The sequence below is a fragment of the Theropithecus gelada genome, chromosome 11, assembly GCF_003255815.1.
Source record: "Theropithecus gelada isolate Dixy chromosome 11, Tgel_1.0, whole genome shotgun sequence".
Lineage (NCBI taxonomy): Eukaryota > Metazoa > Chordata > Mammalia > Primates > Cercopithecidae > Theropithecus > Theropithecus gelada.
The window spans coordinates 17,852,351-17,873,436 of record NC_037679.1 but is presented as its reverse complement, the minus strand read 5'-3'; the positions used below and the strand labels follow the sequence as shown (position 1 = coordinate 17,873,436).

Genomic DNA, 21,086 nt, shown 5'->3' with positions numbered 1-21,086 from the left:
ATTAAAGACATTGGTAAATGGTAAATTAATGGGAAGAAGAAGGTAACATAAAACAATCAAACGGTTGTCTGTATCTTCTATGACAAATGTAAACTAAAACAGAAATGATTTTAGAAGTTTACTGCAGAGTAGAGATGTTTACTGCATTAGCTGAGAGAAAGAGCCTAGCCTTCTCCATAATATGAAACCAAGAAAAGGACCAAAAATCTGGATGTGTGAATATATTGTTAATGTTAATGTTAATAATAAAGATTAGTTCACAAAGTCATATTATGTGGCATTTTCCCCCCAGGGTGTAACACTCTCAATCAACATCTGAAAGACAAAATTGAAAATGTTTTCACAATCATGACAGGATCATAGTGAGGTAAATGAAACAAATGAGTCAGCTGAAAAGACTTGATTGTGGAAGCTATAAGTTATTTGAATTTCTCAATTCATTTACTTGTGATGAAAATTACAGTGTTAGAGATAAAATAAAGGACAAAAACATCAGACATCTTTCTTCACTAAAGGAGTTATTTAAAGCATATTTCCCTGACACGACAAAAGATGGATCAGTGGACCATATATTCTTTCAATTCCTGGTTTGGACAAGAGATGTGACCTTCTAGCAAACAGACACAATTAGCAAAAGTTCCAGAGTAGTCTTATGTATTGTACCTTACCACTTCTTTGTGAAACCCTGGGACTCTCTTTTCATTGATAGTTGGCATGGATAACAAGAAGAAAAATTTTTTTAGAAACCAGAAATCTCCAATCTGCAGCTCCCAGTGTGAGCGATGCAGAAGACTGGTGATTTCTGCATTTCCAACTGAGGTACCAGGTTCTTCTCACTGGGGCTTGTCAGACAGTGGGTACAGCCCATGGAGCAGGGTGGAGCATTGCCTCACCCAGGAAGTGCAAGGGGCTGGGGAATTCCCTTTCCTGGCAAAGGGAAGCCATGACAGATGGTACCTGGAAAATCGGGACACTCCCCCCCAATACTGCACTTTCCAATGGCCTTAGCAAATGGTACACTAGGCGATTATATCACACACCTGGCTTGGAGGGTCCGACACCCATGGAGCCTCGCTCACTGCTAGCACAGCAGTCTGAGGTCGAACTGCAAGGCCGCAGCCAGGCTGAGGGAGGGGCATCTGCCATTGCTGAGGCTTGAGTAGGTAAATAAAGTGGCCAGGAAGCTCGAACTGGGTGGAGCCCACCACAGCTCAAGGAGGCCTACCTGCCTCTGTAGACTCCACCTCTAGGGGTAGGGCATAGCTGAACAAAAGGCAGCAGAAACTTCTGCATACTTAAACATCCCTGCCTGACAGCTTTGAAGAGAGTATTGCTTCTCCCAGCACAGAATTTGAGATCTGAGAGCAGACAGACTGCCTTCTCAAGTAGCTCCCTGACCCCTGAGTAGCCTAACTGGGAGACATCCCCCAGTAGGGGCCAACTGACAACTCATAAAGTTGGGTGTCCCTCTGAGATGAAGCTTCCAGAAGAAGGATCAGATAGCAACATTTGCTGTTCTGCAATATTTGCTCTTCGGCAGCCTCTGCTGGTGATACCCAGCAAACAGGGTCTGAAGTGGACCTCCAGCAAACTCCAACAGGCCTGCAGCTGAGGGTCCTGACTGTTAGAAGGAAAACTAACAAACAGAAAGGACATCCACACCAAAACCACATCTGTACAACACCATCATCAAACACCAAAGGTAGATAAAACCACAAAGATGGGGAGAAACCAGAGCAGAAAAGCTGAAAATTCTAAAAATCAGAGCACATATTCTCCTCCAAAGGAATGCAGCTCCTCACCAGCAATGGAACAAAGCTGCATGCAGAATGACTTTGACGAGTTGAGAGAAGAAGGCTTCAAATGACTGGTAATAACGAACTTCTCCGAGCTAAAGGAGGATGTTCAAACCCATTGCAAAGAAGCTAATAACTTGAAAAAAAGATTAGACAGATGGCTAACTGGAATAAATCATGTAGAGAAGACCTTAAATGACCTGATGGAGCTGAAAACCATGGCACGAGAACTATGTGATGCATGCACAAGCTTCAGTAGCCGATTTGATCAAGCGGAAGAAAGGGTATCCGTTACTGAAGATCAAATGAATGAAATGAAGTGAGAAGAGAAGTTTAGAGGAAAAGAGTGAAAAGAAATGAACAAAGCCTCCAGGAAATATGGTACTATGTGAAAAGACCAAATCTGCATCTGATTAATGTACCTGAAAGTGATGGGGAGAATGGAACCAAGTTGGAAAACACCCTTCAGGATATTATCCAGGAAAACTTCCCCAACCTAGCAAGGCAGGCCAACATTCAAATTCAGGAAATACAGAGACCACCACAAAGACACTCCTTGAGAAGAGCAACCCCAAGATACATAATAGTCAAATTCACCAAAGTTGAAATGAAGGAAAAAATGTTAAGGCAGCCAGAGAGAAAGGTCGAGTTACCCACAAAGGGAAGCCCATCAGACTAACAGCAGATCTCTCATCAGAAACTCTACAAGTCAGAATAGAGTGGGGGTCAATATTCAACATTCTTAAAGAAAATAATTTTCAACCCAGGATTTCATATCTAGCCAAACTAAGCTTCATAAATGAAGCAGAAATAAAATCCTTTACAGACAAACAAATGCTGATTTTGTCACCACCAAGCCCGCCTTACAAGAGCTCCTGAAGGAAGCACTAAACAGGGAAAGGAAAAATCAGTACCAGCCACTGCAAAAACATGCCAAATTGTAAAGACCGTCAATGCTAGGAAGAAACTGCATCAACTGATGAGCAAAATAACTAGCTAACATCATAATGACAGGATCGAATTCACACATAACAATATTAACCTTAAATGTAAATCGACTAAATGCTCCAATTAAAAGACACAGACTGGCAAATTGGACAGTCAAGACCCATCAGTGTGCTGTATTCAGGAGACCTGTCTCATGTGCAGAGACACACACAGGCTCAAAATAAAGGGATGGAGGCAGATCTACCAAGCAAATCGAAAACAAAAAAAAAGCAAGGGTTGCAATCCTAGTCTCTGATAAAACAGACATTAAACCAACAAAGATCAAAAGAAACAAAGAAGGCCATTACATAATGGTAAAGGGATCAATTCAACAAGAAGAGCTAACTATCCTAAATATATATGCACCCAATACAGGAGCACCCAGATTCATAAAGCATGTCCTTAGAGACCTACAAAGAGATTTAGACTCCCACACAATAATAATGGGAGACTTTAACACCCCACTGTCAACATTAGACAGATCAACAAAGACAGAAAGTTAACAAGGTAATCCAAGAATTGAACTCAGCTCTGCAACAAGCAGACCTAATAGACATCTACAGAACTCTCTACCCCAAATCAACAGAATATATATTCTTCTCAGCACCACATCACACTTATTCCAAAATTGACCTCATAGTTGGAAGTAAAGCATTCCTCAGCAAATGTAAAATACCAGAAATTATAAGAAACTGTCTCTCAGACCACAGTGCAATCAAACTAGAACTCAGTATTAAGAAACTCACTAAAAACCACTCAACTACATGGAAACTGAACAATCTGCTCCTGAATGACTACTGGGTACATAACGAAATGAAGGCAGAAATAAAAATGTTCTTTGAAACCAATGAGAACAAAGAAACAACATGCCAGAATCTCTGGGACACACTGAAAGCAGTGTGTAGAGGGAAAAATATAGCACTAAATGCCCACAAGAGAAAGCAGGAAAGATCTAAAATTGACACCCTAACATTACAATGAAAGAACTAGAGAAGCAAGAGCAAGCACATTCAAACCTAGCAGAAGGCAGGAAATAATAAGATCAGAGCAGAACTGAAGGAGATAGAGACATAAAAAACACTTCAAAAAATCAATGAATCCAGGACCTGGTTTTTTGAAAAGATCAACAAAATTGATATATCATTATTAGCAAGGTTAATAAGGAAGAAAAGAGAGAAGAATCAAAAACAAACAATAAAAAATGATAAAGGGGATATCAGCACTGATCCCACAGAAATACAAACTACCATCAGAAAATACTGTAAACATCTCTTCACAAATAAACTAGAAAATCTAGAAGAAATGGATAAATTCCTGTACACATACACCCTCACAAGACTAAACCAGGAAGAAGTTGAATCCCTGAATAGAGCAATAACAGATTCTGAAAATGAGGCAATAATTAATAGCCTACCAACCAAAAAGAGTCCAGGACCAGACGAATTCACAGCCGAATTCTACCAGAGATACAAAGAGGAGCTGATACTATTCCTTCTGAAACTATTCCAATCAATAGAAAAAGAGGGACTCCTCCCTAATTCATTTTATGAGGTTGACATCATCCTGATACTAAAGCCTGGCAGAGACACAACAAACAACAAAAAAAAAGAGAATTTTAGACCGATATCCCTGATGAATACCAATACAAAAATCCTCAATAAAATACTGGCAAACTGAATCCAGCAGCACATCAAAAAGCTTATCCACCATGATCAAGTTGGCTTCATCCCTGAGATGCAAGGCTGGTTGAACATATGCAAATCAATAAACGTAATCCATCATATAAACAGAACCAAAGACAAAAACCACATGATTATCTCAACAGATGCAGAAAAGGCCTTTGACAAAATTCAACAGCCCTTCATGCTAAAAACTCTCAATAAACTAGGTGTTGATGGGACGTATCTCAAAATAATGAGCTATTTATGACAAACCCACAGCCAACATCATACTGAATGGGCAAAAACTGGAAGCATTCCCTTTGAAAACTGGCACAAGACAGGGATGCCCTCTCTCACCACTCCTATTTAACATTGGGTTGGAAGTTCTGGCCAGGGCAATCAGGGAAAAGAAAGAAATGACGGGTATTCAATTAGGAAAAGGAAGTAAAATTGTCCCTGTTTGCAGGTGACATGATTGTATAGTTAGAAAAGCCCATCGTCTCAGCCCCAAATCCCCTTAAGCTGATAAGCAACTTCAGCAAAGTCTCAGGATACAAAATCAATGTGCAAAAATCACAAACATTCCTATACACCAATAACAGACAAACAGAAAGTCAAATCATGAGTGAACTCCCATTCATGATTGCTTCAAAGAGAATGAAACACCTAGGAATCCAACTTACAAGGGATGTGAAGGACCTCTTCAAGGAGAACTACAAACCACTGCTCAACAAAATAAAAGAGGACAGAAACAAATGGAAGAACATTCCATGCTCATGGATAGGAAGAATCAGTATCGTGAAAATGGCCATACTGCCCAAGGTAACTTATAGATTCAGTGCCATCCCCATCAAACTACCAATGAATTTCTTCCCAGAATTGGAAAAAAACTGCTTTAAAGTTCATATGGAACAAAAGAAGAGTCTACACTGCCAAGACAATCCTAAGCCAAAAGAACAAAGCTGGAGGCATCACACTACCTGACTTCAAAATATACTACAAGGCTACAGTAACCAAACAGCATGGTACTGGTATGAAAACAGAGATATAGACCAAATGGAACAGAATAGAGCCCCCAGAAATAACACCACACATCTACAACCATCTGATCTTTCACAAACATGACAAAAACAAGAAATGGGGGAAAGGATTTCCTATTTAATAAATGGTTCTGGGAAAACTGGCTAGCCATATGTAGAAAGCTGAAGTGGATCCCTTCCTTATGTGTAATACAAAAATCAATTCAAGATGGATTAAAGACTTAAATGTTAGACCTAAAACCATAAAAACCCTCGAAGAAAACCTAGGCAATACCATTCAGGACATAGGCATGGGCAAGGACTTCATGACTAAAACATCAAAAGCAACAGCAACAAAAGCCAAAATAGAGAAATGGGATCTAATTAAACTAAAGAGCTTCTGCACAGCAAAAGAAACTACCATCAGAGTGAACAGGCAACCTACAGAATGGGAGAAAATTTTTGCAATCTACCCATCTGAAAAAGGGCTGATATCCAGAATCTACAAAGAACTTAAACAAATGTACGAGGAAAAAAAAACATCCCCATCAAAAAGTAGGCAAAGGATATTAACAGACACTTATCAAAATAAGACATTTATGCTGCCAACAGACACATGAAAAAATGCTCATCATCACTAGCCATCAGAGAAATGCAAATCAAAGCCACAATGAGATACCATCTCACACCAGTTAGAATGGCAATCATTAAAAAGTCAGGAAACAACAGGTGCTGGAGAAGATGTGGAGAAATAGGAACACTTTTACACAGTTGGCGGGACTGTAAACTAGTTCAACCATTGTGGAGGACAGTGTGGTGATTCCTCAAGGATCTAGAACTAGAAATACCATTTGACCCAGTCATCCCATTACTGGGCGTACCCAAAGGATTGTAAATCATGCTGCTATAAAGACACATGCACACATATGTTTATTGAGGCACTATTCACAATAGCAAAGACTTGGAACTAACCCAAATGTCCCTCAATGATAGACTGTATTAAGAAAATGTGGCATATATACACCATGGAATACTATGCAGCCATAAAAAAGGATGAGTTCATGTCCTTTGCAGGAACATGGATGAAGGTGCAAAGCATCATTCTGAGCAAACTATCGCAAGGACAGAAAACCAAACACCACATGTTACCACTCATAGGTGGGAATTGAACAATGAGAACACTTGGACACAGGGTGGGGAACATCACACACCAGGGCCTGTCATGGGGTGAGGGGAGGGAGGAGGGATAGCATTAGGAGACATACCTAATGTAAACGACGTGTTAACGGGTCCAACATACCAATATGGCACATGTGTACATAAGTAACAAACCTGTATGTTGTACACATGTACCCTAGAACTTAAAGTATAATAAAAAAAAGAAACCAGAAAGCATGTTGTTACTTATATCTATATGTATTTAAAAATATTGTGACACCATGGTAAAGAAAATATTTGCATGGAAATTGAACCTGATAAGCAGCATGAGCTGTCTTCAATTTTTTAGTTGTTTTTCCCTCCTCCAAACCAATTACAATTTAGTACAGTAAATTACTCATTAGACAATGACATGAGCATGATTTCACTTTAGGGACTATTTGGTTTTCGGTAGTAATTTAATTTTTTAAAAAATAAAATATGCAGAGAGAGCCAAATTCACATCAATGTTTATGGTAAAATGGAGATCTCAATCTTTTCGGGCCATTGCTACTTTAAACTATGTTTAGAGCTGGGCAAGATCTGTTTTATAGGCTGAAGTGACACAAATCCCATGATCTCATGTGATCCACTGAGGTATGATAATTTAAGCATGATGTGTTTCTGAATTCTCTTTTCATATTGTTGTATTTTCTTCTCTGGTAAGCTCTGTTTGATACTCAAAAACAGCAAATGTGAAAGAGTGCTGATGAATTTAATTACGTTTGTGATTTCTAAATGCATGAGTCATGATTTCAGCATCATGTCTCTCCTAGGAACTCTTAGCTCTGCAGAGAACAGATGCCTGCGAGCTCCATCGTGTCTTTATTTATAATGTGAGCTTCTTGGGGGACATGACTAATATTTTGATGTCCTCATGATGACTAAACTCTACATAGTGATGTCAAATTACATTTGGGGAGTAAATGAATGACTTTATGCCAACTTTAGTACAAAGAAGCAATTGCGAGAAGTCATGTATTAGCTATTATGCCATTCACAGCTGATTTCTCATTGGTGCTACTAAACACTGAAAAAATAAATGATATACCCCATGGGACTAAAGGTTTATCTTACTCTTTAGACCCTCACAAACAAATCCCATACTTTGTGATTGAGGTTTAGATAAGTTGATTCGTGACACCTTGTTGAATGCATAGGGAGCATGTGGTAGAGTAATTCAGAACCACGGCTTGGCAGTGAGATAGACCAGTCTCTGCCATTTCCATCTCTGTGATCTTAAACAATTTCTTGATCTCTCTAAGACTCAGTTATCTCAACTGCAAACAAGGATAATAATAGCATATGTCTCACTAGGTATTTGTAAAAATTAAATGGGTTAATATGTGGAAAGTGCTAAGCACTGTATCTGGCAAAAACTAAATATTTAATAAATGATAGATGGTAATTACCACCCAGCACTATGGTGGCATACCAAGTGAGTGCAAAGTGAGTATAAAGAAAAACCAACCTTGGCTTGTGCTCCGAGACTTTGCCATCTATTTGAATAGGCCGATATACACATAAGAAAGTAAAATCCAAAAACACGTTGAGGGAGTGTTTTTGCACACCATAGGAAATGGCTACTTATAATTTCAGGGAAGAGAAAGAGCAAAGAAAATAGATGTTAGAAAAGGAATTACAAAGGGGGATGAATGTGAAGTGAGCCAAAAAGAATGAACAGAATTTCAATAAACTGAGAATGAAATATGGGTTGAAGGAAAGACACTGAGTGAACAAGAGTTTGAAAGCAGCGGTGAGCATGGCCTGCATTGGAGGCAGTGAGGTGGAAGATTGATTGAAGTGGGGCCTCCTTTTGAAAGCAGATGAAGATCCATTCAGCTATGAAGTGATTCTAAATAGAAAGGAAGATAGACAGGAAGAAAGTTTTCTTTCTTTTACAAAAAATTAACATTTATTTTAGTACACTGAGGCAGAATATCAAAGAATAGTTTTAAGGAAAATTAATATGTATTTTATGCATTAGTACAATAAATAGCAAATTATGATGTTATGAACAGTGGAAGAAGTTGAGTTGTGATGCCATCTCCTCTGAGGACTCAGCCAGTCCTACAGAGTTTGGAAGCTGGATGACCCTTGAGAATTGTTCCTAATTGGGTGATGGGCCTGGGACTTTATACCCCACACTGATTAATCACTGGATGTAGGCCATTGTGACCATGATGTGTGACTGTGTGAGGTGGCTCCCTGAGCCAAGCCAGTCCCTAGAAGGAGCTGAGAGCTGAGGGCCACCTTCTGACAGTAATCCATGCATGTGGGGAAATAAAAGCTCCATTTCCAGAGGAGGATTTGGACAACACGCATCTACTGCAGTTGTCAATACAATACTTTTAAAGGAGACAAATGTAGAATAGTGAGAATGGTGACTTAAGATCTAGTCTAATTATTTCACTCCCATTCTTCCTATCCTTAATTTAAGACTCTTCCTTCTACAGCGATATAATGGGGAAAAGAAATTAATACAAAAAGAGCTTCTGCACAGCAAAAGAAACTATCAGCAGAGTGAACAGGCAACCTACAGAATGGGAGAAAATTTTTGCAATCTATCCATCTGACAAAGGGCTAATATCCAGAATCTACAAAGAACTTAAACAAATTTACAAGAAAAAACAATCCCATCAAAAAGTGGGCAAAGAATATGAACAGACACTTCTCCAAAGAAGACATTTATGCAGCTAACAGGCATATGAAAAAATTCTCATCATCACTGGTCATTAGAGAAACGCAAATCAAAACCACAGTGAGATACCATCTCACACCAATTAGAATGGCAATCATTAAAAAATCAGGAAACAGATGCTGCAGAGGATGTGGAGAAATAGGAATGCTTTTACACTGTTGGTGGGAGTGTAAATTAGTTCAACCATTGTGGAAGACAGTGTGGCAATTCCTCTAGAATCTAAAACTAGAAATACCATTTGACCAAGCAATCCCATTACTGGGTATATACCCAGAAGATTATAAATCATGTTACTAAAAAGACACGTGCACATGTATGTTTATTTTGGCACCATTCACAACAGCAAAGACTTGGAACCAACCCAAATGTCCATCAATAACGGACTGACTAAAGAAAATATGGCACATATACACCATGGAATACTATGCAGCCATAAAAAAGGATGAGTTCATGTCCTTTGCAGGGACATGGATGAAGCTGGAAACCATCATTCTCAGCAAACTTACACAGGAACAGAAAACCAAACACCGCATGTTCTCACTCAATAAGTGGGAGCTGAACAATGAGAACACATGGGGCAGGGGCACTGGGAGAGGGATAGCATTATGAGAAATACCTAATGTAAATGATGGGTTGATCGCTGCAGCAAACCAACATGGCACATGGGTACCTATGTAACAAACCTGCACGTTGTGCACATGTACCCCAGAACATAAAGTATAACAAAAAAAAATACACTCAAAAAAAAGTTGCGAAATTAAAATTGAATAAAAAGACCCAAATTGTGTCTCTACCATGGTTTCTTGAAAACACCAAATGTGATTTCAATTCATATACAGCAGAATCTCTTAAAATCCTTTTTCCCCATGTTTTTCTTTAATGTCTCCTATGAATGTGGGCTGCTTCTAATTTCCTCTCCTGACTTCCATCAGTGATTCAAACCCAGCCCTGCTGCTGTGGTCTCACCTTCCCTCTTTGTAGATCTATTCCAGGCTTCTCCACTGGGTACTCTATTTGCTGTCAGCAAACCTCCTTCCCACTAGTTTGTGTTCCTCTCTAATTTCTTTCCATCATTAACCTGGTATTTTACAGCCAACGTCCAAGAGCATATATGGCAGACACAATTGTATGCTGAAGGTTGTTTCCTCTCTTATCCCTGTTATGTCCCTAACACATTACTTATTATTGGAATGATGTATTTGTGTTTAGTTTCCCCATAGTTTCTTTGTAGTGTCACTCTCAATAGATACTAAATGAATGTATTGGACATCTGTAAGTTCACCATTTACTCTGGCCATTTATGTGGCAGCCATTTTTGCACAGGTATAACCTGGCAGCAACTTGCTTCTGTTATATCATGTGTCTCTTGATATCAGCCTCTGGGCTTCTATAATACTGTGATGCAGAACTCTGTCTTCCATTCATTCATGAGCAATATGAAAGCACAGGACAGTCAATACTCAAAAGGACAGCCCTGGACCAATGAGAGATGGAGCTGGTAAATAAGTGATCCCTTTCTCCAGTGGACAATTCTGGGGTACACTCTATGTGGCTCATCAGAAGGACCCTGTGAGATTGAGTCAGTTTCCCACAGTGGCGAACCATCTGAGAAGACACTCTTGTATTGGCTTTGCCTCCATCCTGGTCTTCCTGTTTCCTGAGATCACTTTCGAAACAACATATCTGCACATAAATTCTTATCTCGGTCTCTACTTTCCGGAAGAACTGAGGGAAATGATAAAGGCAATAAATGAATGAATGAGTCACTATAGAACAGAACCCGAAGGCAGGGACAGTGTTCTCAAGTAATCAAGGAAACTGCAAGAATTAATTTTTTGATAACTTCAGAGAGGTAGAAAGAGCAGTATTTTTCCAATTTTCTGTCTAACACAAAATACTTTAGATACAAATGCAGACCTCTAATTTAGACTCTGTGTGTGTGTGTGTGTTCTAGTTAGTTGGAATGCTTTAGACCTTAGAATTGAATTTCTAGATAGAGTTTCTAGACTGCTTCTGTCAAATTTTTCCTGGGGATATGTGTGTGGGGTGGAAGCAAGAAGAAAAGGGGTTAGATCTGTATCTTACAAGGCTTTTGTCAACACTGATGACTTAAAAGCAAAAATTAAATCACTATCCTTTCCTTCAGATAATGAAATGATAAAGCGGGTTATCTTGGACAATCTAAATTAACTCTTGCAATTTTGATAAACTACCACCTGCCTTTGAGCATTTACATAGGAGATACAAACTTTCATATGATAAAAAAAGCTTTATCAAAAATTTTTGCCATCTCCTTTCAAAGTGATTTTTTCAGACTGCTCACTTAGAGAGGCTTAATTTTTCTAAGCTATTGAAATTGGTGAAGGGTGAACATGAACATGACACTGACAGCTAGAATTAGACTTCTTGCAATGAGATCTGATGGTATTTTCCAGGTGCACCCACCTTCCCTTCCTCTCACTCCATACTCACGAATTTATCACCCATATTTTCCAACATTGCTTTCTGGATGTGCATTTTAGTATCCTGAATCAAAAAAGATTAAAATTATCTGAAAACCACACTATAAAATCAGCTCTGAGTACAATACTCTATTGAAATGTGTATTTAGTAAACATGAGAAGTGCAAATAGAACTAGATTCTTATGAATGCCAATTTGGAGGAGAGCTGCTCTACCTGCCTGCTGGCTAATCCACAAATATTTGACAATTGCTATGTGGGAACCATTGTGTTAGGGCCATAGCAATTACAAAGACCTTGAGTAATCCTTCCCCCATGGTGAATTCTCCTTGTACAAAAGTTAAGCACACTGAGATTTAGTGAGTCACTCCTGTTGTTTTTCACTAGGTTTGATGGGGCTTATGCTGTTGCTCTGCTTTAGCTAGAAAGTGAAGAGACATATCTCACTCTTTCTGCTCCTTCCTCCTTTCTTTTGTCTCCCTCCCTTTCCATTTCCCTTTTTTTCTCTCTCACTTTGCTTTTGAAGAATAAAGTATTGGAAGTAGACATGGTGGTTTCAGCAACGATTAGTGTCAAGTCAGAAGCTGTGAACTCCATGTACTCTGAATGATTAGGGCTAAAAGAAACCCTGGGTTGGCAACCGGCTGAAGCAGCCACATCTGGCAGAGGAGAGATGGGAGGTGGACAGCAGCCCTTTGTTTGGGCAGTTGCAGGGACAAGTAGCAAAGAAGACTTGCCCACAGGCGGGTTTGTCACAGGTGACATAGCCCAGCAGGGAAGTAGAACTGGAACTGTCCACACACACCTGTGCTTAACGCAGCTGTTGCCAGAATGCATGCCAGCATTCCAGGGCTACCACCCCAGATGCAAACTCAGTCCCAACTTGCATCAAAGAAAACATAGAATAGCTGCAAAATTACTGTCAGGCTTCTGAGTCCAAGCCAAGCCATCACATCCCCTGTGACTTGCACATATACGGCCAGATGGCCTGAAGTAACTGAAGAATCACAAAAGAAGTGCAAATTCCCTGCCCCACCTTAACTAATGACATTCCACCACAAAAGAAGTGAAAATGGCTTGTCCTTGCCTTAAGCAATGACATTATCTTGTGCCTGGCTCATCCTGGCTCAAAAAGCTCCCCCACTGAGCACCTTGTGACTCCCACTCCTGCCCGCCAGAGAACCCCCCTTTGACTGGAAATTTCCTTTACCTACCCAAATCCTACAAAACAGCCCCACACTTATCTCCCTTTGCTGACTCTCTTTTCAGACTCAGCCCACCTGCACCCAGGTGATTAAAAAGCTTTATTGCTCACACAAAGCCTGTTTGGTGGTCTCTTCACAGGGATGCGCATGACATTTTGGTGCTGTGACACGGATCAGGGGACCTCCCTTGGGAGATCAATCCCCTGTCCTCCTGCTCTTTGCTCCATGGGAAAGATCCACCTACAACCTCTGGTCCTCAGACCGACCAGCCCAAGGAACATCTCCACCAATTTTAAATCTGATAAGTGGCCTCTTTTCACTCTCTTCTCCAACCTTTCTCACTATCCCTCAACGTCTTTCTCCTTTCAATGTTGGCGCCACACTTCAATCTCTCCCTTCTCTTAATTTCAATTCCTTTCATTTTCTGGTAGACACAAAAGAGACACGTTTTATCCGTGGAGCCAAAACGCCGGTGCCGGTCACGGACTGGGGAAGGCAGCCTTCCTTTGGTGTTTAATCATTGCAGGGACACCTCTCTGATTACTCACCCACATTTCAGAGGTGTCTGACCATGCTGCGGGGACACCTATCTTGGTCCTTCACCCTTAGCAGCAAGCCCCAGTCTTCTGGGGGAGGGGCAAGCACCCCAACCCCTTCTCTCCCTGTCTCTATCCCTTCTCTGCTTTTCTGGGGGAGGGGCAAGAACCCCGACCTCTTATTTTTGTACCCCAACCTCTTATTTTTGCACCCCAACCTCTTATTTTTGTGCCCCAATCCCTTATTTCCACACCCTGACCCCTTTCCTGCTTTTTTGGAGGGCAAGAACCCCCGAACTCCTTCCCTCTGTGTCTCTACCCTCTCTTTTCTCTGGGCTTGCCTCCTTCACTATGGGCAACCTTCCACCCTCCAGTCCTCCTTCTTCTCCCTTAGCCTGTGTTCTCAAGAACCTAAAACCTCTTCAGCTCACACCTGACCTAAAACCTAAACACCTTATCTTCTTCTGCAACACCGCTTGGCCCCAATACAAACTTGACAATGGCTCTAAATGGCCAGAAAACGGCACTTTCGATTTTTCCATCCTACAAGACCTAAATAATTCTTGTGAAATGGGCAAATGGTCTGAGGTGCCTGACATCCAGGCATTCTTTTACACATCGGTCCCTCCCTAGTCTCTGTTCCCAATGCAACTTGTCCCAAATCTTCCTTCTCTCCCTCCCACCTGTCCCCTCAGTCCCAACCCCAAGCGTCGCTGAGTCTTTCCAGTCTTCCTTTTCTACAGACCCATCTGACCTCTTCCCTCCTTGCCAAGCCGAGCTAGGTCCCAATTTTTCCTCAGCCTCCGCTCCCCCACCCTGTAATCCTTTTATCACCTCCCCTCCTCACACCTACTCTGGCTTACAGTTTCGTTCTGCGACTAGCCCTCCCCCAACTGCCCAGCAATTTCCTCATAAAAAAAGTGGCTAGAGCTAAAGGCATAGTTAAGGTTAATGTTTCTTTTTCTTTATCTGACCTCTCCCAAATCAGTTAGCATTTGGGCTCTTTTTCATCATATATGAAAAACTTAGCCTAATTCATGGCCTGTTTAGCAGCAACCCTGAGACACTTTTCAGCCCCAGACCCTGAAAGGTCAGAAGGCCATCTTATTCTCAATATGCATTTTATTTTATTACCCAGCCTGCTCCTGACATTAAATAAAGCTCCAAAAATTAAATTCCAGCCCTCAAACCCCACAACAGGACGTAACGAACCTCGCCTTCAAGGTGTACAATTAGGCAGCCAAGTAGCAACTTATTTCTGAGTTGCAATTCCTTGCCTCTACCGTGAGACAAACCCCAGCCACATCTCCAGCACACAACTCCAAACGCCTGCACCACAGCTGCCAGGGGTTCCTCCAGAACCTCCTTCCCCAGGAGCTTGCTGCAAGTGCTGGAAATCTGGCCACTGGACCAAGGAATGCCCGCAGCCCGGAATTCCTCCTAAGCCATGTCCCATCTTTGCGGGACCCCACTGGAAATCGGACTGTTCAACTCGCCCAGCAGCCACTCCCAGAGCCCCTGGAGCTGTGGCCCAAGGCTCTCTGACTCCTTCCTAGACCTTCTCGGCTTAGTGTCTGAAGACTGACACTGCCCCATCGCCTTGGAAGCCTCCTGGGCCATCACAGATGCTTTGGGTAACTCTTACAGTGGAGGGTAAGTCCATCCCCTTCTTAATCAATACAGAGGTTACTCACTCCACATTACCTTCTTTTCAAGGGCCTGTGTCCCTTGCCTCCATAACTGTTGTGGGTATTGACGGCCAGGCTTCTAAACCTCTTAAAACTCCCCAACTCTGGTGCCAATTTGGATAACATTCTTTTTTAGTTATCCCCACCTGCCCAGCTCCCCTATTAGGTCAAGACATTTTAACTAAATTAGCTGCTTCCCTGACTATTCCTAGGCTACAGCCACACCTCATTGCTGCCTTTTCCCCCAGTTCAAAGCCTACTTCACATCCTCCCCTCGTATCCCCCAACCTTAACCCACAAGTATAGGATACCTCTATTCCCTGCTTGGCGACTGATCATGCACCCCTTACTATCTCATTAAAACCTAATCACCCTTACTCCACTCAACACCAATATCCTATCCCGCAGCATGCTTTAAAAGGATTAAAGCCTGTTATCACTCACCTGTTATAGCATGGCCTTTTAAAGCCTGTAAACTCCCCTTACAATTCCCCAATTATACCTGTCCTAAAACCAGACAAGGCTTACAAGTTAGTTCAAGATCTGCACCTTATCAACCAAATTGTCTTGCCTATCCACCCCGTAGTGCCAAACCCATATACTCTCCTATCCTCAATAATTCACAACCCATTTTTCTGTTCTGGATCTCAAACGTACTTTCTTTGCTATTCCTTTATACCCTTCATCCTAGCCTCTCTTTGCTTTCACTTGGACTGTCCCTGACACCCATCAGGCTCAGCAAATTACCTAGGCTCTACTGCCACAAGGCTTCACAGACAGCCCCCATTACTTCAGTCAAACCCAAATTTCTTCCTCATCTGTTACCCATCTCAGCATAATTCTCGTATAAAAACACACATGCTCTCCCTGCTGGTCACGTCCAGCTAATCTCCCAAACCCCAATCCCTTCTACAAAACAAAAGCTCGTTTCCTTCCTAGGCATGGTTAGTGAGGACAGAATTCTTACACAAGAGCCGGAACTGCGTCCTGTAGCCTTTCTGTTCAAACAACTTGACCTTACTGTTTTAGCCTAGCCCTCATGTCTGCACGCAGCACCTGCCACTACTTTAATACTGTTAGAGGCCCTAAAAGTCACAAACTATGCTCAACTCTCTACAGTTCATGACTTCCAAAATCTATTTTCTTCCCCCAACCATCGCTCAGGACAATGCTTATGCTGATAAGTTAGCTAAAAAAGCAGCTAGCATTTCAACTTCTATCCCTCATGGCAATTTTTCTCCTTCACATCGGTCACTCCCACCTACTCCCCCGCTGAAACTTCCACCTATCAATGTCTTCCCACACAACACAAATGGTTCTTAGACCAAGGAAAATATCTCCTTCCAGTCTCACAGGCCCATTCTATTCTGTCGTCATTTCATAACCTCTTCCATGTAGGTTACAAGCTGCTAGCCTGCCTCTTAGAGCCTCTCATTTCCTTTCCATCGTGGAAATCTATCCTCAAGGAGATCACTTCTCAGTGCTCCATCTGCTATTCTACTACTCCTCAGGAATTTCTCAGGCCCCCTCCCTTCCCTACACATCAGGTTGGAGGTTTTGCCCCCACCCAGGATGGGCAAATTGACTGTACTCACATACCTCCAGTCAGGAAACTAAAATACCTCTTGGTCTAGATAGACACTTTCACTGGATAAGTAGAGGCCTTTCCCACAGGGTCTGAGAAGGCCACTGCAGTCATTTCTTCCCGTCTGTCAGACGTAATTCCTCAGTTTGGCCAGTTTTGCCTCGCACAAGGTCTCTTCTTCCTCTGTGGATCCTCTACCTACATGTGTCTACCTGTTAATTGGACAGGCACATGCACACTATTTTTTCTTACTCCCCAAATTCAGCTTTCAAATGGGACTGAAGAGCTAGCTCCCTGTTCCCCTCATGACACTGACATGACAAAAAAAAGTTATTCCACTAATTCCCTTGCTGGTTGGTTTAGAACTTTCTGCCTCCACTATTGCTCTCGGTACTGGAATAGCAGGCATTTCAACCTCTGTCATGACCTTCCGTAGCCTGTCTAATGACTTCTCTGCTAGCATCACAGACATATCACAAACTTTATCAGTCCTCCAGGCCCAAGTTGACTCTTTAGCTGCAGTTGTCCTTCAAAACCACTGAGGCCTTGACTTCCTCACTGCTGAAAAAGGAGAACTCTCTATATTCTTAAATGAAGAGTGTGTTTTTAACCTAAATCAATCTGGCCTGGTGTATGCCAACATAAAAAAACTCAAGGATAGAGCCCAAAAACTTGCCAACCAAGCAAATAATTATGCTGAACCCCCCTGGGCTCTCTCTAATTAGATGTCCTAGGTCCTCCCAATTCTTAGTCCTTTAATACCTGTTTTTTCTCCTTCTCTTATACGGACCTTGTGTCTTCCGTTTAGTTTTTCAATTCATACAAAACTGCATTCAGGCCATCACCCCACAATATCCCCTCTTACCACAAGACCTCCCTTCAGCTTAATCTCTCCCACTCTAGGTGCCCATGCCACCCCTAATCCCACTTGAAGCAGCCCTGAGAAACATCGCCCCCTCTCCATACCACCCCCCAAAAATTTTCGCTACCCCAACACTTCAACACTATTTTGTTTTATTTTTCCTGTTAATATAAGAAGGCAGGAATGTCAGGCCTCTGAGCCCAAGCCAAGGCATGGCATCCCCTGTGACTTGCACGGTATATGCCCAGATGGCCTGAAGTAACTGAAGAATCACAAAAGAAGTGCAAATGCCCTGCCCTGCCTTAACTGATGACATTCCACCACAAAAGAATTGAAAATGGCCGGTCCTTGCCTTAAGCGATGACATTATCTTGTACCTGGCTCATCCTGGCTCAAGAAGCTCCCTCATTGAGCACCTTGTGACCCCCACTCCTGCCCTCCAGAGAACAACCCCCCTTTGACTGGAATTTTCCTTTACCTACCCTAATCCTATAAAACAAACCCACACTTATCTCCCTTTGCTGACTCTCTTTTCGGACTCAGCCTACCTGCACCCAGGTGATTAAAAAGCTTTATTGTTCACACAAAGCCTGTTTGGTGGTCTCTTCACACGGACGCGCATGACAATTACTTGCATGTTAACAGGAATAAAAGTGAGTAGAAGAAATGAAATAATTCACCCTTGATATGTCTCATTAAAACTTTGGAATGACTTTTCATTCCACCTGATTTTTCAGATTTTATTCTCACAGATGAAAAAAAGTTTTTAATGTCACAAAATGTTTGATTGAAGAAGTAAACAACATTGAGTAACTGACACTTTCAGACACTAGCTTTTATCTTTTGGACAGGAGGCAAGTTAATCTCAAGGAGTCAATTGCATCTTCCAACAAAGCAGGAAAGTATCAAAATATTTACAAACATGAAACAAATATTTTTTGTTTCAGGCAACAATGTTCTTGGTCTAACCTTTGAAACTTAAGGATGTCACAGTAAATACTGATCTTTCTCCATGCATAAAATTTTATTGTTGAATTTATGCAACAAATATTTATTGAGTACCTGCCCTGTGCTAGGCACACAGCTGTTACTTGTTAATTTGCTACAATATTAGGAAAATATGCAATCAGACTTTGACCAAAATCATTTATGTTTTTGTTTTGTTTTTCTTTAACAGAAAAGGTAGAGAAAATAATTCCAACACAACTCAAAGCACTGTGAAGAGACATTCGAATGAGCTTGGTAGGCAATAAGCCTAATAGAACACACACATGAAAGAGACCAAGACACCTCTCTATGACAAACCATGGGCCTTTGGCATTTTTTTTCTCTTCTCATCTTTATGACAACCACAGTAATTAAGGCAACAGTAGGGTCTTAAGGTTAAAAGCAATTGGAAATTAATTTCATAATATCTATTAGTATTCATGTTAGGATGTTTAAAATGCTGTTGAGACTCATTGTTTAATGCACTTTTTTAAGCGAAATAAAATTTAAGAGTTAAAATGTTTTCATGTAAACTTGCTCTTATAAGCTTATTTTTCTTAAACTACTTTAGGCATGATTAACATTCAGAAAGTTGTACATAGTTAATATACACAACTTGATGAGTTAGGAGATAAGTATACATCCATGACATTATCCCAACAATCTATGCCATAAACATATCCTAACCTCCAAAATTTTCCTCTCACCCTTTTTGCTAGTTATTATTATTATTCATGTGTGTTTACACTTAAGATCTACCCTCTTAGCAAATTTTTATGTATACATTACAGTATTGTTAACTGTAGGCACTATGCTGGACTGATCTCTAGGACTTGCATAACTGAAATCTTGCACACTTTGACTAATCTCCCCATTTCATCTTCTCTCAAGCCTGGGTAATCACCATCCTACTCTCTGCTGCTATGAGTTTGTCTATTTTTGATTCCTGATATAAGTGGTATCATGTGATATTTGTCCTTCTGTATCTGGCTTATTTTACTTAGTATACATCTTCCAGGTGCATCACGTTGTAGCAAATGGCAGGATTTCTCTTTTCTTAAGACTGAATATTTCATTGTATGTATATACCATGTGTTCTTTATCATTTCATCCATTGATGAATATTTCGGTTGCTACTGTGCTTTCACTATTGTGAATAATACTGCAGAAGGTACAGATGCATACAGACAACGCATGAAGGTGAACATGGAGGTGCAGATATCTCTTTGAGATTCTGATTTTGATGCCTTTGGATAGATACCTAAAAATGGGATGCCTGGATCATACTGTAGTTTCATTTTTAATTTTTTGAGGAAATTCCATACAGCCCTCCATAAGAGCTGCACAAACTTACATACCCACCAATAATGTACAAGGTTTGATCATATATAAATGGATTTATTCCTGGACTCTTTATTCTGTTTTATTGGTCTGTCTGTTTTTATGCTAGTACCATACTATATTAATCCATTCTCATGCTGCTTTGAAGAAATACCGAAGACTGGGTAATTTGTAAAGGAAAGAAGTTTAATTAACTAGTAGTTCTACAGGACTGGGGAGGCCTCAGAAAACTTACAATCATGGCAGAAGGGGAAGAAAACACATCCTTCTTCACATGGCAGCAGAAAGAAGAAGGGCAGAGTGAAGGGGGAGAAAAACCCCTTATAAAACCATCAGATCTCACAATAACTTCCTATCACGAGAACAGCATGAGGGTAACCTCACCCATGTTTAAATTACCTCCAACCAGGTCTCTCCCACAACATGTGGGGATTATGGGAACTATAATTCGAGATGAGATTTGGGTGGGGACAGAGCCAAACCATATCATTGACGCAGCCCCTCCCAAATCTTGTTATCCTTACATTTCACAACACAATTATGCCCTTCCAACAGTCCTCCAAAGTCCTAACTCATTTCAGTATTAACTCAAAGTCCAAGTCCAAAGTCTTGTCCGAGTCAAGGCAAGTCCCTTCTGCCTATGAGCCTGTGAAATCAAAATCAAGTTAGTTTCTTCCTGGATACAAAGGGGGTACAGGCATTGGGTAAACATACTTGTTCCAAATGAGAGAAACTGACCAAAACAATGAGACTACAGTGCCCATACACGTCTAAAATTTAATAGGGCAGTCATTAAATTTTAAAGTTCCAAAGTGATCTCCTTTGATTCTGTGTCTCATATGCAGGGCACACTGATACAAGAGGTGGGCTCCCCTGGCCTTGGGCAGCTCTGCTCCTGTGGCTTTGCAGGGTACAGCCCTGCTCCTGGCTGCTTTCACAAGCTAGTGTTTAATGTTTTCAACTTTTCCAGGTGCATGGTGCAAGCAGTCAGTGGATCTACCATTCTGTAGTCTGGAGGACAGTGGCCCTCTTCTCACAGCTCTGCTAGGCAGTCCCCCAG

General features: G+C 41.2%; 1 long non-coding RNA gene across 1 annotated transcript in view; it reads right to left on the bottom strand.

Moving 5' to 3' along the window:
* Positions 1–21,086, bottom strand: part of LOC112634872 — a 246,834-nt gene that overhangs the window by 63,276 nt on the left and 162,472 nt on the right. The gene's annotated exons all lie outside the window — the stretch shown is intronic.